At 45.7% G+C, this 20,195-nt stretch overlaps 1 protein-coding gene across 6 annotated transcripts in view; it reads left to right on the top strand.

Annotated features, from left to right (window-relative positions):
* LOC4802637 (hemicentin-2) overlaps positions 1 to 20,195 on the top strand; it is a 113,039-nt gene that overhangs the window by 36,468 nt on the left and 56,376 nt on the right. The window lies entirely within an intron of this gene.

The following is a 20,195-nucleotide window of genomic DNA, read 5'->3' as shown; positions in this document are numbered from 1 at the left end:
AGAGAGGAGCAGCAGCGTAGAAGCAGCTCATTGAAGTTCAATCAAGTTGTCTGGCTGTTCCATCCCCCTGCTCTTCCTGCTGCTTCCTACTGCAAGGAGGAACGTGCTAATGAGCCGTAAGCTGATGAGTTTGCTTGCTCAATCTCCCCCGTCTCCCGTCCCCCGTCCCGCGTCACTGTCCCTGTCTCCACCGGTTATGACTCGTCAAGTCCTCTGAAGGTGATCTGGGTCAGCGGCACAGACAGATCCCCCTCTCAAACGAAACGAACGAACGGCTTATGGCATAACCTATTATATAATTGAAATATAATTACAAGACCAGCAAGCCGCTTAAACCATTCACCATATAAATTCATATATAAATTCATTATTTCATTAAGTATTGCAAGTATTTTAAAGGCTGGCCTGAATTTTTAATGAGCCACCAGCAACAGCAGCGCGGCAGCAGCAGCAGCAACGGCAACGGCAGCAACAATTGATTGAATAAATATTTTTACGTATAAATAAGCGATGGAAATATCAATGGAAAAGGTAGGCCTATGAGCTGAAACTTGAGATATCCTATTCGAACGATTGTTTCCGTGGCAGATATATCTGATATTTTAATCAGTAAAATATACAGGCTTTTCCTTGTTCGATATATTGAAAAATCCTTATTTTTTCATGGCTAGTTAGTTGAGTAATGTTTGTAATTTTGCTATTAGACTTTATAATGTTCGTTTTCATTACTTGTATCTGATTTACTATGTCTGTAAGTAGTAGTCTTGGAAAGGAACCCTTGGAAAGGGTATATCGCGAGAAAGACACTTATCCATATTATGTCTCCTCCCTTCTGCAATATTTATTGCAATAATTAAAAAAAAAGATTTTCATTAAAAATGTTCCACGGCTACTCATGCAAGGAGGAACAACATTAATAAAAGCAATCTTTGCTGTGCTAAATAATAGATAAATTTAAGGCCAAGTTTGCTTTTGACATTAAGTATACGCAGCATTGACTGCTGCTCCTGCTGCTACTGCTGTTGCTGGCACACCCATTGACATTTCATTCCATTTCGATTAGTTTTTGTTTTTGGGTTGCTGTTTTTTCATGTAAAACATTTTCGCATGGAAAAACAAATGATTCTGCGATAGTTTTTGTGCCAGAAAATACTTTTATTTATCTATCACAGATCAGCAGCTGCCGCTGCCTCGGCAGCCCGTCCCTCTAAAGGCTTTGTGTGTCAGCTGTCATTTTGGTTTCATTTCATTTGCAGATCAAACAAATGCCATTCTATTTGTGTTTCCCCACTCTCCCTCTCGCCAACTCCGTCTCCATCTGGGTCGTATTTGTTGTTTAGCTAATTCCAAACTATTTCAAATGGTATTCCAGAGAGAACTATCGCAATATTTGTTGTTTATTCTATGGAGCATTTTGCATGTAGTATTTCCTCTTTGCCTTTCTAATGCGCCCTCGAAACGATGTTAATGTGAAATTAATTTCCAAATTGAACAAGACATAAATAAAACATTCGCTCGCTCGTCGATTAATTCGGATACGGATTCGGATTCGGATTCGAAGACATATCCTTCCTCCTTGTTCTCTGACTTTTATGGCAGCGACAAAAATTGGTTTCAATAAAAATTTACGTTTCATAAAATTTATTATGTATGCTATACAATGGCAACCAAACAGCAGGACGTCGCAGGACATTGCGGGGGAGCAGGCAGCAGGCGGCAGGCAGCAGGCAGCAGGAGATGGTCAAATCAAAGCAGAAATGGCCAAAAAACAACAAGGAAATGAACAACTTTATATGCAGGATAATGGCCAGGACATTATGATGGCGGCAAGGACTTTCTCATATGAGGAATAAGTGCTTCAGAGAGCACAGCACAGGCTGCCTCCGTAGGCAGGATATTTATTATGTGTGTGTGTCTGTCAGTGTCTGTAAGGATAACGATAAGATCTGTAGGGGTGGGGAAGCGGCGCAATCCTTTGCACTTTGGACAGCTATGAGGCTTTATGGGCCACTCATTGACCAGAGAAATTCTTGAGTAATCAAACTGAAAGTTTTCAGACTGATAAGAGCTTTCAGCTAATGGCAAAAACACAGATACAAATTCATGCAAACATTTGGGCATGAGTATGAGAGAAAGATAGATTTAAGTGCGAGTGGAAGAACTTCCCAACATGACTTTTCAATTTTGGAATGTGTTTAATGGGCTTTTCGGCTAATGCCGGGGCCGTATCGTTTGAACAGCAGACTGCCTCGGCTAATGAAAATGGAAAAATCACAGTCCCACACATTCCGGGACCCGCAGCTCGTAAAGTTCCAGCGGGAGATAGAGAACGAGTGGCCAAAAGTTGGGTGTGCACCTTTTAATGGCACACTAAAATAATGAAAGCCAAAAACCTAATCAATCCCCGGGTCCAGGTAACAGGGAATCGATAGAGCGCTCTGCCACAAGCACACACACACGTGCACCGCACAATTAAAGGGAAACTGTAGCTGTGGAAAAGCATGGGGCAATCGGGGGAAGAAGGAGCCAGAAAATATGGAAAAATTGTCATCAGCTCGCGTTCGTTGCTCGTTGCCAGGACAGCAACGTGGGGCAGCACCGTGGAGCAAAAGGAGAATGGAGCACGTAATGAAAATGTTTCTCACATGTAAATATTCCCTCTCCGTGTCCTTGTATTCGTATCCGTGTGTGTTTGGGGACGACTGATTGCAAACAGCTTGGAGCTGTGCGGCACGCGCCTAATTAAATTAGAAAACGCAAAATTTGAGCTCAATTGAAGATGGAGATGAGGATGGGGATTAAGGGGCATGCAGTCTGTTCTGTTTGGGGACGACTTAGTCCGCAAATAGAAGGTATATTTGTGAGAAGGTGAGGAGGAACGACAAAGGAGATTCCATTTCGCTTCCTCGCGCGATACAAGCAAAGCTACTGTACACTTTTCAACCTGCTCTTTGATATACCTTTCGCAAACAAAAAGCACAGTGTGGAGGAAGCACATCAAGCTTAAAGGGGGAGGTATCCGTAGAGCGTAGAGCGTAGAGCGTAGAACATCGAGTACGTTGCACTTGTTTTTGGGTTATATGTCCTGTCATCGATTTGCTTGTTGTTCTCGTGTGTTCCTCAAGGACCAAAGCATATTTTCGCCTAACGAAATTATGCAACAAATTTTTCAAGCGTATCTCTTATCCCTCCCCCTCTTTACCTACCGTGTGGCAGGCAGTGGACGAGAGCATTGGGTAAACAAAGTCGAGAAAATATGCACGCGTACAGCCCCCTGCAGGGTGTTGTTCTGCTCTGGGGCTCCTCAATATGTCTGTCTTTGTGTCTGTGTGTTGGTGCTTTTCTAATGCAAAATAAGCCAAAAAACAAAGCAAAGGCCAAAGGCAAAAGCAGCATCTAACCAGCTTTCAGACATGGTCGAGAATTGCCCCCTACTGCACCTCCTCTCAGTAGTTTGCCTCTGTCCTGGAAAATTTCACACAGATTAAGGATTTTTCTAACTGCAGTCCGGAGTCCAGTTCTGCTTCTGTTTCTGCTTCTGTATTTTTGTTGTGCTGTGCCAAAAGGCAGCCATCGCTGTGGGGGTCATGGTCATGGGTTCACGCTTCTCCTGATGCTCTCCAGGCTCGAAAGTCTTTTGGCTGCAAACAGCATTCATTATGCATGCATTTTAAATTGTAAATTTCAGTACCTTTTCGGAACAGCACTCCTCCAGCGATGCCACAACTGCTGCTGCTGCTGCTCTTGCCCCTTCGACCAAAGATGCTGTCAGCTTTGGGCCAATCTAAGACCTGATGATGCGCTTGATGAGCTTTTTGCCATATTGTTTGAATTTTTACTCAACTCAGGGGCTTAGCTCACCTAACCGAAAGACCCTGTCTCCCTAATGCTCGTAAATTCAGTTTCCAAAATAAATACGCAATACTTGTTTGGCCTCGTTAAAAGTGCAAGTGGCAGGGGGCAGGCGGCAAGTGGTAAGTGGCAAGTGTTGTACATGTCTAACCCTTCCCTGGAATTGGTTTTCCCTGTTAATATTTCCACTTGAAACATTGTTAATAAGCTGCTCATTTTGATAGGTAGGTAAGTGCTCGACTTATTGTGTGGGCTCCAAAGTGGCACACAAATTAGTCGAAACATCGGCATTCCGACATCAATTTGCGGCGGTTTAAAGTGGGTTCTCCCCCGAAAAAACTTCAAACTGCTTAGCAAGTATTATGAGAGGAGCAAAACCAAATTGAATATCTCCTTTTAAAATTTCCATGACAACTCTGGTGGAGCGGAGGAGGGGGGGGCATTGTGGCACAGGGACGGCAAAAGTTTGTGGCGCCTGGAAACTTTTGTGTGGCATAGATCAAAAACGCAAAAAGGGGTTAGGGTTAGGGGCTTAAAGCTCAAACTGGAGATGGAGATGGAGCAGGAGCAGGAGCTCATGGTGCTGATGGAGATGAGGATAGTGGGCATTCAGGCAAATAGGCAAAGCCAAAGGCATGGTATGGCATGGACACAGACAGACAGGTTGCCATTGTTGGCAAGTGGCAACAAAGTCAGGCAAACAAAATCCGAGCAGATATATGTATCTATAGACTCCTCCGGTCCTTCCCTTTACCAAACACACACATACACATGGCAAATCCTTTTGGGTCAAAAACTTTTCAAATACCTAATCCCCATGCCAGCAAAGGGGAGTAGGAGAAGGACACTCCATGGATGGGCTTAGTCAGGACTCCTTCCCGTACGCGTATCAGTTTCCATCTACCTCACCAAACCTGATTATAAATATAAAATTGCCGGCTTTCTTTGGGGGGGTCAAGCGTGTGTGCTTAGGTGCTGAACGGTTTGTCATAAGTCTGCAACGTCTAAGTCGATTCGAGGCTCTATTAATAGGTGATTGGCTTAGGCCCAGGCCCAGGCCACCCGCTCGTCTACAGCAACTCTTACTCCTACACCTGGCTGGAAAGGAAAGTCATATTGATTCGGTTATGACAGCGACACCAACACACACCCAAACACCCACACCCTAAGTGGAAAATCTTGTTGCGGCCTTATGTTTTTTGTTGTAGCCGAGAGTTTAAAGAGTTTTCGTTTCGTTTTTTATGACGGAAGATGGTTTACCTAGGCAAAAACTTTTGCTCGACCCCAAAATGAGCTGATTTTCATTTCGACAGAGGAAATCAATTTGGGGAACAAACTATCTGGGCATTCCACAGGACCTGTTCCCGAAATCCAGTGTAAATTGGAGCTGCTGCAGCCACATGAAAGGCCAAGTCAGGACTTGCTGGATAATTGAAACGGCGAGCGGTTGTCCAATGTCGATGGAACTTTACCCATTCCCGGTGGCTGCCACAACAGTAAAAATTAACGACGCTTCTCTCGTTTCTCGTTACCCGGGATTCTCGTTTGCGTTGCGCCAAAAGTTTGCGTTGTGGCTTGCGGGGGTTAGGGCCAGAACAGATAAGGCCAGGCCAGATCAGAACAGAACAGAACAGAACCGAACACAGAACAGAACAAAGTGGCAACTGGAATTGGCAAGCGAATGGCGAATGGCGAATGACGGTGGCGCTGGTCGTAAAGTCAGGCCCCCAATCGATATCGTCCTGCGTCACGTCACAGAGGACGGAGACGGACCCTGACGCGAAAGCATATAAATCACGAAAATCTTGTAGCAGTGGACAAGTCACAGCCAAGTGGTCGTCGCTTGAGGTGAGGCCTTGACCACAGAGCAGCCCGCAGGGGGTCGTGGCTATACGTGGATGGTGTGGTGTGTGTATCGAAGGAAGCGAGCGTCAAGTTATCAAATGATTTATTTACGAGCCCGCTAGGCAAGCAAACAAGCTCTGGAGAGAGGGAGGGACACCATAGACAACGACAATTTGCTGAGGGAGAAAGTTTTGGGAGGAAGAGTCACAAGTTCAAAACTGTTGAACCCTAGAACTCTAGGACCCGGGAGTTATAAGAGTTATGGCCGCCAAAAATCAGTCGGAAGTCTGGGCTGTGTGTCCTTAAAGTGGAGTCACTTTAAGTTGAGTCCAAAGCGAATCGCTTTCTTGTTAATAAACATGTCAATCGGGGCAGGGGGAATCCCCATCGCCACACACACAAATCGAACTGAAATTGATAGCCAGAAGGCAGAGCTGTCAGAGCAGCTGTTGCCTCTCTCTCTGATTGTCCTCCTGTCACTGCAGAGAATGTATGTATTGTAAATATGTATTCCCCAATGAAATTTAATCATTTTAAAAGCCCATTCAAAACTGACAAAAGGACAACTGATGTCCGATGGCCTGTCCACAGAAAGGGCATCATTTCTTTTGCCTCTTTTGCCTCTGTCCCATTGCTGAATCTCAATCTCAACTACAGGCAGCCTCTTCATGTTTATGCATATAAATTAAGATCTCTTACGGCTCTGGCTTCCTACACATTAATTCATTTACCTGCTGCTGTGCTGTGGCACTGGCTCTCGCTCTCAAATTGAAAAAGTAATTCAGGTAACCTCCGCCTCCTGGCCGGCTTGCCTCCTGTCCTCCTTCCACCAAGGCAATTTGTGGCAGAAACCACAGAAATTTATGTTTTAGTAGGATGAGAGTCCTGGGGAGTAGTGCGGTAGCTGTAGCTGCGATTTGAGTGCGAGTCGAGCGCGCGCACATACAATAATTTTCAATTTAAAGGTAATTTTAACCCCGACACTCTCTCCACGCACAAACACACACACACACACACACACATACTCATACTCACATGGGAGGACGCTGCTTTGGGCCAGGACTAAAACAGAAACAGCCAGAGGGACCAGGACGTAACAGGAGGTAGCAGGAGGGAGCAGGAGGAACAGCAGCAGCATTTCGGCCATAATTTAACTTACAACAAGTTTCAATAAGGCCGTAGGCGGCGTCAGGTGGCAGTCCTGTCCCCTGCTCTCCTGCTGCCATTCCATGTGTGTGTTGGCAAAGTGGATTTAGCCATAAAATGGCAGCAACGACGACGAAAAAGCACAACAAAGTTAAATGCAGTTGATGTTGGTAGTAGTGGAAATAGCCAGCACTTGGCCAGGAAAGGTTCAACGGTTCAACGGAGGTAGGGGCTCGTCTTGTGGCGCGGAGATTTTGAAGCAACCGCAATTCATATTTCATGTTGCTTATGGCCATAAAAAGGGGCCAGAAAAGGAGTAAATGGCAGAAATAGCGTGAAGAAAATGACGCAAGAAGGCGGCCAGGACCTTAACCTGCAGCCAACTCCTTCTGCTGCTGCTGACTTCACTTGACTTTTACAGCGCTTTTCATACGTATATGTATGCCACGTTTGCCACGCGACGGATGTGAGGGGGAGTCTTCGCCGGTGACTGCGCCACTGCCACTGCCACTGCCACTGTGACTGGGAATCAGGGAGTCAGGAGTTGGCGCAAAGTGTTTGCAAAGTAATTTCCGTTTCCTGCTTAGCTTCGAGTGGCAGGCGAACGTCTCACAAGGAACCAGAAAGAGCGAGGGTGGAAGAGCGAGCCTTTGAGACTTGAAGAGATTATACCTGAAATGCTCATTAAATTCCCATTTCAGCACATGCATAAACCCAACCAACAGCCAGCCTCATGTTGTACTTGTCACTCTCTATGACTCTCTCTGATCAGCCTTCAAGTGGCTCAGCCTCAGCACCAGCCCCAGCCCTAGCACCAGCTCCAGCAAGTCCTTGAATGCCCCCCCCCCCCCCCCCCCCTTCCCTCAAACTATTCGGACACTTTAATCCCCAATGGCACTCTATGCTCAGGCATCGGCGACGTAAGTCCATAAAATCCAGAAACGGAAGCGAATTTGCTGCTGCATGTGAAGTGCATTCGAATCGGGGGAACGTGCTTCTCAACAGGATTTCTCGCCTTCCCCAAAACCATTTAAAGACCACTGCAAATGCAGGCAGCAGACACAACAAGCACTGGGCTCCACTGAAAATCAATAGCGAAAACCACCAAAAGTGGCTGGAACTACGAATAACTGGGCCAAAGATTGTGGCCAAAAACAGGCAAAATATTTACATGGAATGGAGGCTTAGTGGAGTACACTCTTTCGAGGTAACAGCTCGGCCGCCCAGACATCTGACGGTCGGTTTGCTTGGGGGAGAACTTTATTTCGGCTCAATCATATCGAAATCAGCAAATCATCAAAAACTCATTTAAGGGAAGTGTTCTGTAACCTTCCCTAAGAAAAAGGATGGAGTATACTTATTCAATGAATGATTTATCCCCTTCTACAAACAACAGATCGAGGAAATTCTATATCCCTTCGAAAAAGAAGGGTAAGGGCACTGATTCGTTAAAAGTTTCACCGAAAAATGAAAGGTTTACTGATTCCCTGATTATGCAATTATAAGGGTGTTAAAGGGGCATTACCAGGGGGTTGATGGCTCTATGTCTGACCCTCCATTACAAAAAAAAGCCGTGTACAAAAATATGAGCGACAACAAAAAAATGAATCGTGTTTGTCGGAAACAGCAATGGCATGGCCCCGGCCCTGGCCGCGGCATTCAGTTAATTTGATTATGCGGCCAAACAAAAGTAATCAGAATAAGCCGAAAATAATAATGGAAACGGAAGCCAACAAACATGGGACAAAAACCTCCATTAACTCATAACTATTAACAACTACAACAACAGCTACAGATACATGGACAAGAACTATAGCCACAGGGACAACACAGGGGAAAAAAAGCTACAGCTACAGCTGCAGGGAAACATCATGGGGGGAAACCGACAACTCGTAAACAACAGTGAAACTTATAATGGACACATGTACAGAGGGAGAGAGAAGTGCTCTCCCTCAAACAAATACACAGATATATGGTGGGGGGCAGGGTATATTTAAGGGAAAGGTCAGGCAATTCCACAGTACGGATCTCTACGTCTCGCTATATTTTGCTCGCTCTGCCTTACCTTCTCGTCAGTATACTCTGGGCTGAGACTACAAAACCACATTACACACACGAGGCCCACACACGCATACATGTGCAGGCTTACAACCACAGGCTCATTATCCTTTTTAATAAAGCTTATCAATGCCAGGCCATGCGAGCTGCCAATGGCAGCAGAAGCGCCAACACAGGGACAAGGGCACAACCAACGGCAGTTGGCCAGCCAATTATCCTGGCCCCCACACACACACACATACACAGTCACGATATAGCCTGGCCAAAGGCTCCTCTGCTGACAAGACTCCTCTCTGCTCTCCCCTTCTGACAAGAACAACGAACCAACAACCAACAGAAACAACAACAGAAACAACGGCAGCAACGAACAACGATGAGAACGACAAACAGTAAATTCAAAGATAATTTATTATAGCGACACCTGTAATTACCATGAGCCATAAAATAATACCCACCATATATGTACATATGTACATATACATATGTATGTACATATCCTTCCCCCCAGCTACGTGGGTGCTTGTGTGTTCCTGCCTCTGCCTGTGTTTCAGAGAGTGTGTCACAGATCCCTCTGCTTCTGTGTGTGTGAGAGAGAGTGGTGTCACTGGTGCTGTCAGTGTCGTGTCCGTGTCCCCCACCCTTCTGAAGAGATTAATTGTGGACTCTACTAGCAGGGCAGCGATTGGGGGGTAGAGGGTACATTTTACAGGGATCTAACTATCCCACATGGTATGATATGTCCCTGCCTTCCTTTTTGGACGATTTTGTGTCCTGCAACTTAATCAGGAGCGGGGACACACGCAGAGGAAACTAAATATGAAATTGCCACATTTAATTGTGTTGAGGCAACAATGTACAGGACACACCCCACACTGGCGCCTTCAAAAGTTGTCTCAATCATGTTTCTATTGTTTTTTGCCAACATACCCTGCAAAAAAGAATAAACCACAACTACAGTATGAAGGATAGAACCGCAAAATCCTTTCAAAACATAGATCATCGCCTAGGCAAATGAGAGATGGTTTGTTTTGACATACTATAAACGAAATGATAGAACGAAACCCACATTACTACTGTTCGTTAGTGCCATATAGGTACCTTTTCTATAGTAAGAGTGCTGCCAGCTTCGACTTGGCTCCTTTGTTCTGCTTTTTTATGATTTTGTGCCCCTGAGTTGGCAACACTTTAATCTTGTTCAACCCGCAAACAGAAAGACAGCCAGAACGGACAGACAGACACACGCACACACATATTTTATATTTATGTTCGTGTTTTTGTCTGTCGCTCTAACTGACTGACTGCCAACCCAGCCAACTGCCAGGGAGCCAACGGAAGGAAGCACTGATACAGGGGTCGGTTCTATACCCCCTATAAAGCACTATTCCGGACCGACTCCCGTGACTTGTAGGTATTTTGTGGTCGTCAGTGCGGCATGAAACTTACAACAAACAACCGGAGAACAGCAATGCACACACAGAACAGAGAGAGAACCAACACTTTCTTTCGCACAATACGCTTATCCTTTCACATCCTGGACAGAGAACAGAACAGAGCTCCACCGTCCCTCCGTCCCACCCCCCATACCATTGTTGATTGATGTGCTTTTGGCCCTGGTTCCTGGCTCCTGGCTCCTCCTTTGGCGCGGTTTCTCATTTTATTGCTTGTAGCTTTTTGTTTCGTTTTAGCCATGCTGTGGTCCTGTTTTCGTTGCAAGTTTTGTAATCGCATATGTCAAAAATTATGTTCGTTTCGCTCTTTGAAATGACAACTACTTCCGCCTCTTCCGCCTCCTGGTCTGCATTCCGTCTCCTGCGGCGGCTGCCGGTCCGTGTCAGGTCAAAAGAGTGCTTCCTGGGGTGACGGAAATCTCGACAGAACTCGGAGGCGTTAAAGGTGTCTCTGTATGCATACATATATGCAGATCCGGCTGGGATCTGTCTGCATGGGATATCTTTTTAATTACACTAAAACGTGCCGAGTCCCTCGAATGGAGGTCACTTGGGCTAACGAGCAGACAGAGTCGACTCCTCTATGGCAGGACCCATTCGTCACACCCAAAAACACACGTGGAAAAAATAAAATAGAGGAAAGGGAGAACTACCAACCGACCGTCCGACCGACCTGCCGACCGGCCGACCCACTAATCCGATTAGTTTGGCTGACATTTTCTGCTGCCGCCGAAGTGCAGCCCAAAGGATATATGTAGCATCCCCATGGCTCATTCATTCATTTCATTCAAATGTGACAAGCCGACAAAATCCAAAATAAAACGAGGAAATGGAAAGGGAAAAAGGAAGGGCGGAAAGGCGGAAAGGGAATTCTCGTTCCCAGGCCAGACAACAAGAACAAAAGTGGAATAATTAAAAACAACGAAAAAGCGTGAAAGCGGAGAACTACATTTATCCATGGGCGGGAAAATTGGGTCGCCAGGGCAACCAGATTTGTTGCTCTCCCATTTGATGTGAAAGTTTTTTGTGCCACACAAGGAACTGCAGGTTGCATTCGTTAGCATCTGGTTTCTGGTTTGGTATCAATTCTTCTCGATTCTTTATGGTTATAAAGCACTTAAAGCAGGCACAGGGCTCAGACCGTCTCTTTTCCTTCCTCAGACCCCAAAAAAGCCCTCTCATTTTTATCACATAATATTTTATTTTAACGGCAATAAAGCGCAATTTAATGAGCCTATAAAACGAAAATACATTAGAAACGAGCAGCAGTCTCAGCATCCTTCTGGTTTGGCCAAAGGACTACCTGGGCTTGCCGCTTGCCGCCTCCATCATTCCGAGGGGGCCTGGGCCATCTGTCAGCGTGGCTCATTTTTATGCCAAATTAAATGTCTACCAGCTTTCTGCTGAGATTTGCCTAGGGGGTCCTGGGAAAGACATTTATTAAGCGTCGTCCTCGCTTCATCTTCGTTGTGCAATCCCATTTCTTAGACAATTTTCACTGTCTAGCGATATTACACATACGCATTACACGAGACATATTCTATGTTTGGGAAAGACATTCAGGGGCATGATCCTGACTCCATCTCTGCATCTTCCTTTAACTTCGACTCCGACTGCGAGACTCCTCTTCACATTGCGACTATTTATTCGCTGTCTTCTTTACATGGCATGACATTGACTTTTATTTAAATGATTTCTCTCCACTGCAGACTGCCTTTGCTTGGCCCCTGTTCTGGCCGCACTTGGGCTGGGGTTCGCCTTCGTCTTGGAGTCTCCTTGGACGGCAATAGACTGCCAGATGTTTTTACCCTGCCTCTGCTGCTGCTGCTGCTCTGCTCTGTCCTGTCCCGTCCTGCCCTGTCTCTCAGCTGTTTGTTTTCGCCTGGCAGCCATTGTGCTTGTTGACTGAATGCAACTTGTAATAAATATTGCAGGCGAGGCATCCTTCCTCGCTCCTTCCATCCACTTGCCGCTCCTTCCTTTGGCTATAAATATTTGTTAGCCGTTTACTTTTGCCATTGCTGATTTGTGATATTTGCTGGAAAATGCTTTTCCCTTCTACTGCCGGTGCCAGAGTATTTTGCATTTGTCTCGCCGTCTGTCTTTGGCTGTCTCTGACTGTCTGGCGCTATTCAGAAAGCAAATTGATCGCATAAATATGGACATGCCCTTGTCCGTGTCCGTCTCCGACTCCGTATCCGTGTCCTTTCCGACAAGCCCTTAAGTATGCAACACATTTGCAATGAATTTATATTAATTACCCCCCGGCAAGAGAGTAGAGCACTCCCCTGAAAGCTATTTCAATATGAATGCGCCATAAATTGACCAAAATGCAAAATCGATGGCATTTTGCAACATTTGCACAGCAGAGGAGAGGGAGAGACGCTGCAACCTAGAGACAGGAGGCTGGTATGGGAACCAGGACATTTCCATTTGGCATGTAGAAAGAGAGCACAATGCAGACATATGTATGTACATATGAATTGTACGACCACCACCACCGAACAATAGCTGGGAAATAAATTTTTAATTAACCCAAATTTCGAAAACTAATAAAATGGCACAATGAACGGCCAGACAGCCCTGACATCAAAATGGGGGGTCCTAAATAATTCACTAAATTGTGGAACGCACGCACAATCGCAGCTGGACATGGGATGGGGTTGTATCTCCTTCTCTCCGAGTCTGGCCCTCTCTTACTGATGGGAGTCCCTTTCTCTCTCTGACATCTGTATATTTCTGCCCCTCTTTTCATATATTTCCAGGGTATTTAGTTTTCCATTTTGTAAACCTTTTCTGATATCCCACTCTCTAGCTGCATTTTGTATGTTGCATGTTTGTTTGATTGGGAGGCTGGCTGGCGGGCAAACAGGCACCTAACACCGAACATTGTTATTATGCAATTACGAAAGGGGGCGGGGCGGTGGGAGTTAATGCACTGCATGATTATTAAAATATTTTCGAATCCCTCAACAAACACTGCGGGCCAACAGACAGGCGACAGCGGGGGGCGGCTCCTCTTGTGTGTGTGTACATTTCGTATAACAAATCATGTACAAACAATGTCACAACAACACCTACGGAGAGAGGCCAACAGAATCGGGCACCAGAACATACACAGCAGCGCCCCAACCCGTTCGAGTTAACAAATATTTGCACATAGGCTATGGCTCAGAGCAAAGGATGGCAGATGGAGAGGGATTGACACAGGCAGAGGCAGATTCGGAGGCGATGGGGTACGTTGAACAGACCGGAAACCGCCGCTAAATGCAAGCGGAAGTGGTGTGGCTGTTGGCTGGTGGCTGGTGGCAGGTGGCAGGGGGACAACAACGCAACAAGCGGGACATCGAGAAGGCCGTTTGCCAAAAAACTTTTGCCAATTAAACCAGAACCACTTAACCCCAAAGTGATAGCCCAAATGCCCCAAGCAAATCATGTCAGGGAGTCAGGGCGGGAGCAATTCTCTCAGCAATTAACTTGGGAAAGTGGGAGAATAGCAGCCGGCGGACAGATAAAACTGGGCTTTATTCTATTAACCAATAAGGCGAGAGGAAGGGACCTTGGCTTTGCCCTTGAACCTCACTCTCTCTTTGCGGCTCATAAACAATTTAAAATGTCATACATGACGTATACGTAATGCTGCCAATTAAATTGCGGGTTAGAAATTATTTAAGCAAGAACAAAGGACACGGGGGGGACAGAGACGACCTCAAGTCTTGGGCCAAAGAAAGCAAGTCATAAACAAGGCTAACACACACACGCACACACCCACACAGCCACACACGGGCTTATGTTTACGAGCTTTGCAAAATACGTAAAGTTGTTTTTACGGCACCCACGACTACGTTTGCCGAGACCTCGAGCTCCAGCTCGAGCCCGAGAACATGAATGACATGTGTACATGAAAGTGTGTTTCCGTGTGTCTCTGTTTGTATGTATGTGTTATGTGGTGTGGTGTGGTGTGGTGTGGTGGGTGTGTGTGTGTGTTTGTGGTATCAGTGGCCAAGTAATTAAGCAAAGTACAATTTCGTACCATTAAGTAATTTCACTCCATTCATTGACTCACCGACCAACTGGCCCGCTTTGACGGGTGTACTCTCAGTTGGCCTGGATCCGCCAACAGCTGGATCCTCTTTCTTGACTCCCCCTTGTTGTTGTTGCTAATTTATCGCTGGGGGCAAATGGACTTTACCCGGAGGCCGCACGTTGCGTATGTGTAATGTGTAACCCCATTTACGTTTTCGTTTCGTTTCGGTGGCTATTAAAAGGGATTTCCATGTGAGAGCCTCACATGCTCATGGTCTAGCGCGGAGCGAGTCTATTTAACATGACGATGAGGAGCAGGGTATTTACTAGTAAGGTAAGGCCACGAAAGTTATGTCTGACTGCCGAATAAAGGCCCGGCTCTACCTTTTATTGAATATACACCTTAACCATCACCACCTGTCCGTCTGCAGAGAGTGTACTCTCTTTTCCGCCTCTCTCCTACGCTTTTTCACCAAATGTCAGTCGTAAAGTGTGCTACAGTAGGTCAGATGTTATCCTTTACTCTCTCCTTTCTGCTCAGCCTTTGACTGGCGTTCTGTTTATGGTCGGTTAAGTCGGTAAGTAAATTTTAATGCTCTTTTCGGTTAGTTTATCTTTGGCTTATTAATGTCTTTGGGAAATACAGAAATGGAGGGGACTGAGACTGACCCTTCGATATGCATTTGCGATGAGAGTGGGTCTCCGGTCTCGCTCTGGTCACCAAGACAAACATTTCCTTGGGCAACGGCAAATGGCAAACGGCAACGAATAACAATAAAGGGAGACAAAAAGGAAAGCCAACTCAAGGGGGAAGTACGTCCGTATAACTGTCTTTGGTCCTTGTCGGCATCGTGTTGTTTGTCGCCGCACTCAGCAGGTTCCGATACGCCACACAATTGGCCAAATGCCATACCAACCAGAGAGAGAGAGAGAGAGAGAGAGAGGGGAAGAGGACACACTAAAATTGAAACCAGTGCCGCAACCGCCAGTTGGGTAACTGGCAACTGAAAGAGTATCAACCACATGAAGGCAATGCACAATGCAAATGTATGGAGAATGTACGGAGAACATGGCTATGAACTCAGAGGCAGAGGCAAAGGAGGAGCACACAACCAAGAGACAGATACAGATACAGTTGCAGACACGAAATTCAGTTCCGGATTAGCCAAGTGTCTCGCATGTAAATCGAAAAGTAGTTGATGTTGATAGGTCTTTGATTTTGCCTACAAATTTAGTGGACAAGAAGTCCAAGTAGAGGCCGTAGAAGTTTTAGCCAAGTTAAAGATAAAAGCCAAGTGTTGCAGTGGCTCACATATGTACTCGGGTGTGTACATATATGAACATAAATAATAATCCAGCAACAGCATGCTGAAATGGAAAAATTTATGAGCATTTTCTATACAGAAACATAAATTAAATTGCACCACAGACAGGCAGCCAGGACAAACTGGCAAGGACAAAAGTGCTGCCAAGTGCACAAATTAATTTAATCAGAAAATAACGCAGGAGAATGTGCAAAAGTCAGCAGAAAAAATACCAAATAAAATCGAAATCGCAATGAAAACCGAAATTCAAATCGAATCAAATTATGTATCAAAATAACAAAATTACCAAATAGAAATTGAAATGGAAATGGCAAACAGGCACTGCACATCATGGACCTGGCCAATCAGTGGACTCTGACTCCGTGTCCGACTACCGAGTACATGTCCGTGTCCGTATCCGTGTCCGTGTCAGAGACTCCTGGCTGCATGCACATACTCGTACATGTGTCACATACGACACACACATGATGAATAATATTGCCCTGGTTTTGAGCTGAAAACTTTCGCTTCGCCAATGAAAAACCGTGCCAAAAGGGGAGCCGAAACAGCGGACAAACAAACTTCTATACATTTAAAATGTTTTTCAATAAAAGTTTTGCTGCCGAGTGCAATTGTTTTTCCTGCTCCCCGTTGGCATGAGTTGTTCTTCTTTTATTTTTTTTTTTTGCCGCCGCTGGCATTGTCGCGACTCCAGTTCTCTAGTGGCACCTTCCAGCCAGATGTTGCAGCAGCAGCCTGCCTCCTGCCTCCAGCCTCTTGCCACCTCTTATACTTCTCTCCACCATCCCGAATCCTTGTGTTCCTTGTGCTTGGGCTGTCAGTTCAATTGTTTTGCACTTGAGGGGCAATTTATCTTGGAAACAGAACCAGAAGACGACGGCGAGGACTAGGACGACGACTGCTTACAATGCATTTCCTGTACGGAGGAGACCCCCGCCTGAGTGGCACACACGAGTGCATAATCCTTTTAAATACAACTCTCGACTAGGACATGTCCTTGGCAAGAACTACAGACAGCATGCGACGCTTGTCCTACAGCATCTTATAGAAAGAAGCAACTTGTTGTACGGCTGCCGCTGCTGCCACTTCGCCTCCTTTTGGCATCAGGTTCTCTCTAGGGCGAGGGAGGACGGCTGTCAAATCAGGACATTCAATTGAAATTAACATTTAATTAGGCGAAGAAATGTCAGCGTAATCGCAGACAGTCCCCGTTCTCAGCCCCGCATTTTACGCCCAACGGACATAAATAATTTTATGACAGAAAGTAGCAGAGCGAAACCAAAGCCCAGGACCAGCAGGACCAACAGGACATAAAATCGCCTAGACAAACAATGGAGAGCCAAATGCCCGGCCAATAAAAGCCAGTTGCCTGTGAAAAGCGGACATTTAAAACTTGATAAGTAATTAAAAACTGGGGCGTGGTCGGGGAATACGATATGCAGGACTCTGGACTTCGTAGTTGGAAGGATATCTTCAGCCATAAAAAATATGAGTGAGGTGCGCGTTCGGGACGTCCCACAAAGTTGTAAAGAACGAAGTTGCCAGTGGGGACCGTGGGCGAGCACATAAAGTACAGGAATGAAACAGTAACCACCTCCTGTCATGGAAGGACGTCGGTACGTAGTGCGTACATCGACTCGTCAGAGCTGGGGCTAAATAAAACATGAAAACTATGTGACAAAGTGGCACAAGCGTACTCACATGGAGCCCAGCCTCCGAAAAGACTCACTAAAAATGTCAAGAAAATAAAAATAATAAAAATAATCGCAACACAACGACAACAAAATGTGACACAAACAAATTCAAACCAAAACGAGTGAAAGAGATAAAGAAAAGAGAAGGGAGAGGGCGAGACAGCAGCAGTAGCAGGAGGAGGACGACCAGCCAAGGAGGACGAAAGAAGCTCGCGAACGAAATTCCCATAAAAAGTGGAAAAACCAGAGGTAAAAAGAGGGAATGTAGGTTTTCCCTCGTGCCTTTCCAAGTCAAACTATTAACAGAGTAACGGGGGGGAAAAAGGGGTGGAAACCCCTGAAAGAGAGGGGAGGAAAATGGAGATGGAGAGAGAAAGAGAAAGAGAGAGCTAAACTAGGTGAAAGCCGCACCAAACGACAACGTTGACAAAGGCAAAGGAGGAAAAAGGTAACGCTAAAAATGCCAAAAAGCGAGCACGTGAATGGGTGCACCCTTGTGTGTATGTGTGTGTGTGTGTGTGTATGTGCCAGCGCGCTGGGCGCTGCAGCGATGCCTTTTATGTCCTGGGCAGCCATTTGTAGTTGTGTGCGAGTGTGTACCGTTATCACTTTGTGCCTTGTCTATGAGATGGCCATAAAATAATATTTTATGATCTGCGGTCGTTGCTCCCACAAGGAGAAGATATTCGATTTTAGAATTTGTTGCCATAAGTTGTACGGGGCAATGTTGAAAGGGTACAAATCTGTGGCAGCCCCTTGCCTAGTGGCAACCTCTAAAAGAACCTTGAAATAAAGACCCCGGCTTAAGTCAAGTGAGCTTACACGTAAATTTCTCATACTTTTGCTTCCTCTGAAAATCGTGAAATTTATTTTAACATGCGATTTCCCCACTCGGAAGCTACGTGAGCGCATTTTTGGAACTGAGTGTTAACTGGGGGAAAAGGGAGGGAGAGGGAGTGGGAGAGTGAAGGAGTAATCCCCATTTCGACCTCTTGTGCACTTGCACTACTTGTTGTTTGCCATTTTCATTTGCTGCTCTCTTGTTTTTCCCGGGCAAATATTTGCATGGGCCATGGCGCTTAGTTGGTGAAGTCGTGCACTGCTTTTAGCCCTCTTTCCACTCTTTCACTCTGATTTCTCTGTCTCTTCCTGTAGTAGAGTGACATCTCAAGGATGGAGCTGCTCGAGCTGCTTCTTGACCCATTTCAAAGGGTATTATATTGACAATTGGCGTGAAGTAGCGGCCTGCCGTGCGTATGTGTAATATTTAATTGCCATTTTTCATTCATTCGGTTATTCATTCATTGTATTCGTGCCATTTATTGTGCCCGTTTTTATCAAGGGTACACGTTCCACCCATAATGCCAATCAAAAGTCAATGCTATAAGCATTCAATTGTTTGCTTCCACATTCAAACACACACAGCCACACGTACAAGGACTCATGAACACATGAATCATCTGTATGAATTTTTACTACGCTTCCTTCTGCAATTGGTGTACCCTTTGAAGGAAGGGGCTTATTGGGACTCTGACTACTGTCTTTTTACTCAATTGAAAGCAAAACCAAAAGCACGGAGCGTCCCAAAAGAGTTTACAGGAAGAAGTTGGCCTTGTATGTAGCAAAATTTTTAGACATTTTATATTCTTTTATATGTATATTGATTCTTTACTGATATTAATAGCACGAAATCCGGCCAGGGTATTGCCTTCGTCGTTATTTCATTACCAAACGGGTTTCTTCCTTTTTTTCTGTTTCACTTTACTGATTTTCCCAATCATTTTCGCGAATACGCCAGCGAGAACAAAGCCATTGCCGACGAGAGATTCGCCCTCCTTTACACCGCTCCCACACATTCCCACACTCTCCCTCAGTCCTCTGCTGCCTCCTCCTTCCCTTCAGCCGCACCACCACCCCTTTATCATTCCCACTTCCGTCGCCGACATCGTGCAAACAAATGCGCATAAAAATCCATTATTTTAGCAAACACAACACGCACACATCGGCACCCCTTCTGTAACCCTTTCCCCCTCCCCCCCCTCTGTTGCTCTTACCCCTTTACAACACCGATGCAATGCAGCAGAGTGGGTTGGGGTATGAGGGAGCGGGAGTGTGATCTGGGTCTGGTGCTACAAACAATTTTTTTTGTGTGCACAAAATAAATATAAAAGCGTTGAAACGAAAACATTTTGGAACAATATAAAAATTGCAAAACGAACGAGGGATGCGGACACCCCGGCTCTTTCGGACCCACAGAGGAAGGGGAGGAGGGGTGGTGGTGGTCTGGACAGTAGGAGTAAGGGTGGCCTAGAGGGCTCTGCTCTGGGGCCGGCGTTTATTGGCAACAGTGTTGCTATTTGTGTAAACGACTCGTAAAATTTTATGTTGAAGCTGTTTCATAGTACGCGGCGATCTGGGTTTTTTTATACTACGCCCCTCCTCCTCACAGAGCCCGACACATGTTGAGGGGCCTTGTAAGGTCAGAGGGCGTGGGGCAGAGCGGTAGGGTCATCACAATTGAGTTGCACGACAACTCTGTCTCGCAGGAAATGTTGCATGAAAAGCACTGCATACTTTCAGGCCGCGTATGCATTTCAATTGGCAAATGACGCAAATGATTGCAAACACTGATTACAATTATAAGGGGTGTGGGGGTTTTGGGGTGTGTGTTGGATCGTTAGCTGGCGCATATGGGTAGGCATTATCTATGCTATTCCCTCACCGATCCCCCGAATGGTGCTGTGCGGGGCCCCATTCCTTTCAATTTGTGTTATTCTCAATTCCAGAAAAAATTGACAACT

Source organism: Drosophila pseudoobscura, chromosome 2, assembly GCF_009870125.1.
Source record: "Drosophila pseudoobscura strain MV-25-SWS-2005 chromosome 2, UCI_Dpse_MV25, whole genome shotgun sequence".
NCBI lineage: Eukaryota > Metazoa > Arthropoda > Insecta > Diptera > Drosophilidae > Drosophila > Drosophila pseudoobscura.
This window is presented reverse-complemented; position numbering and strand designations above follow the sequence as displayed.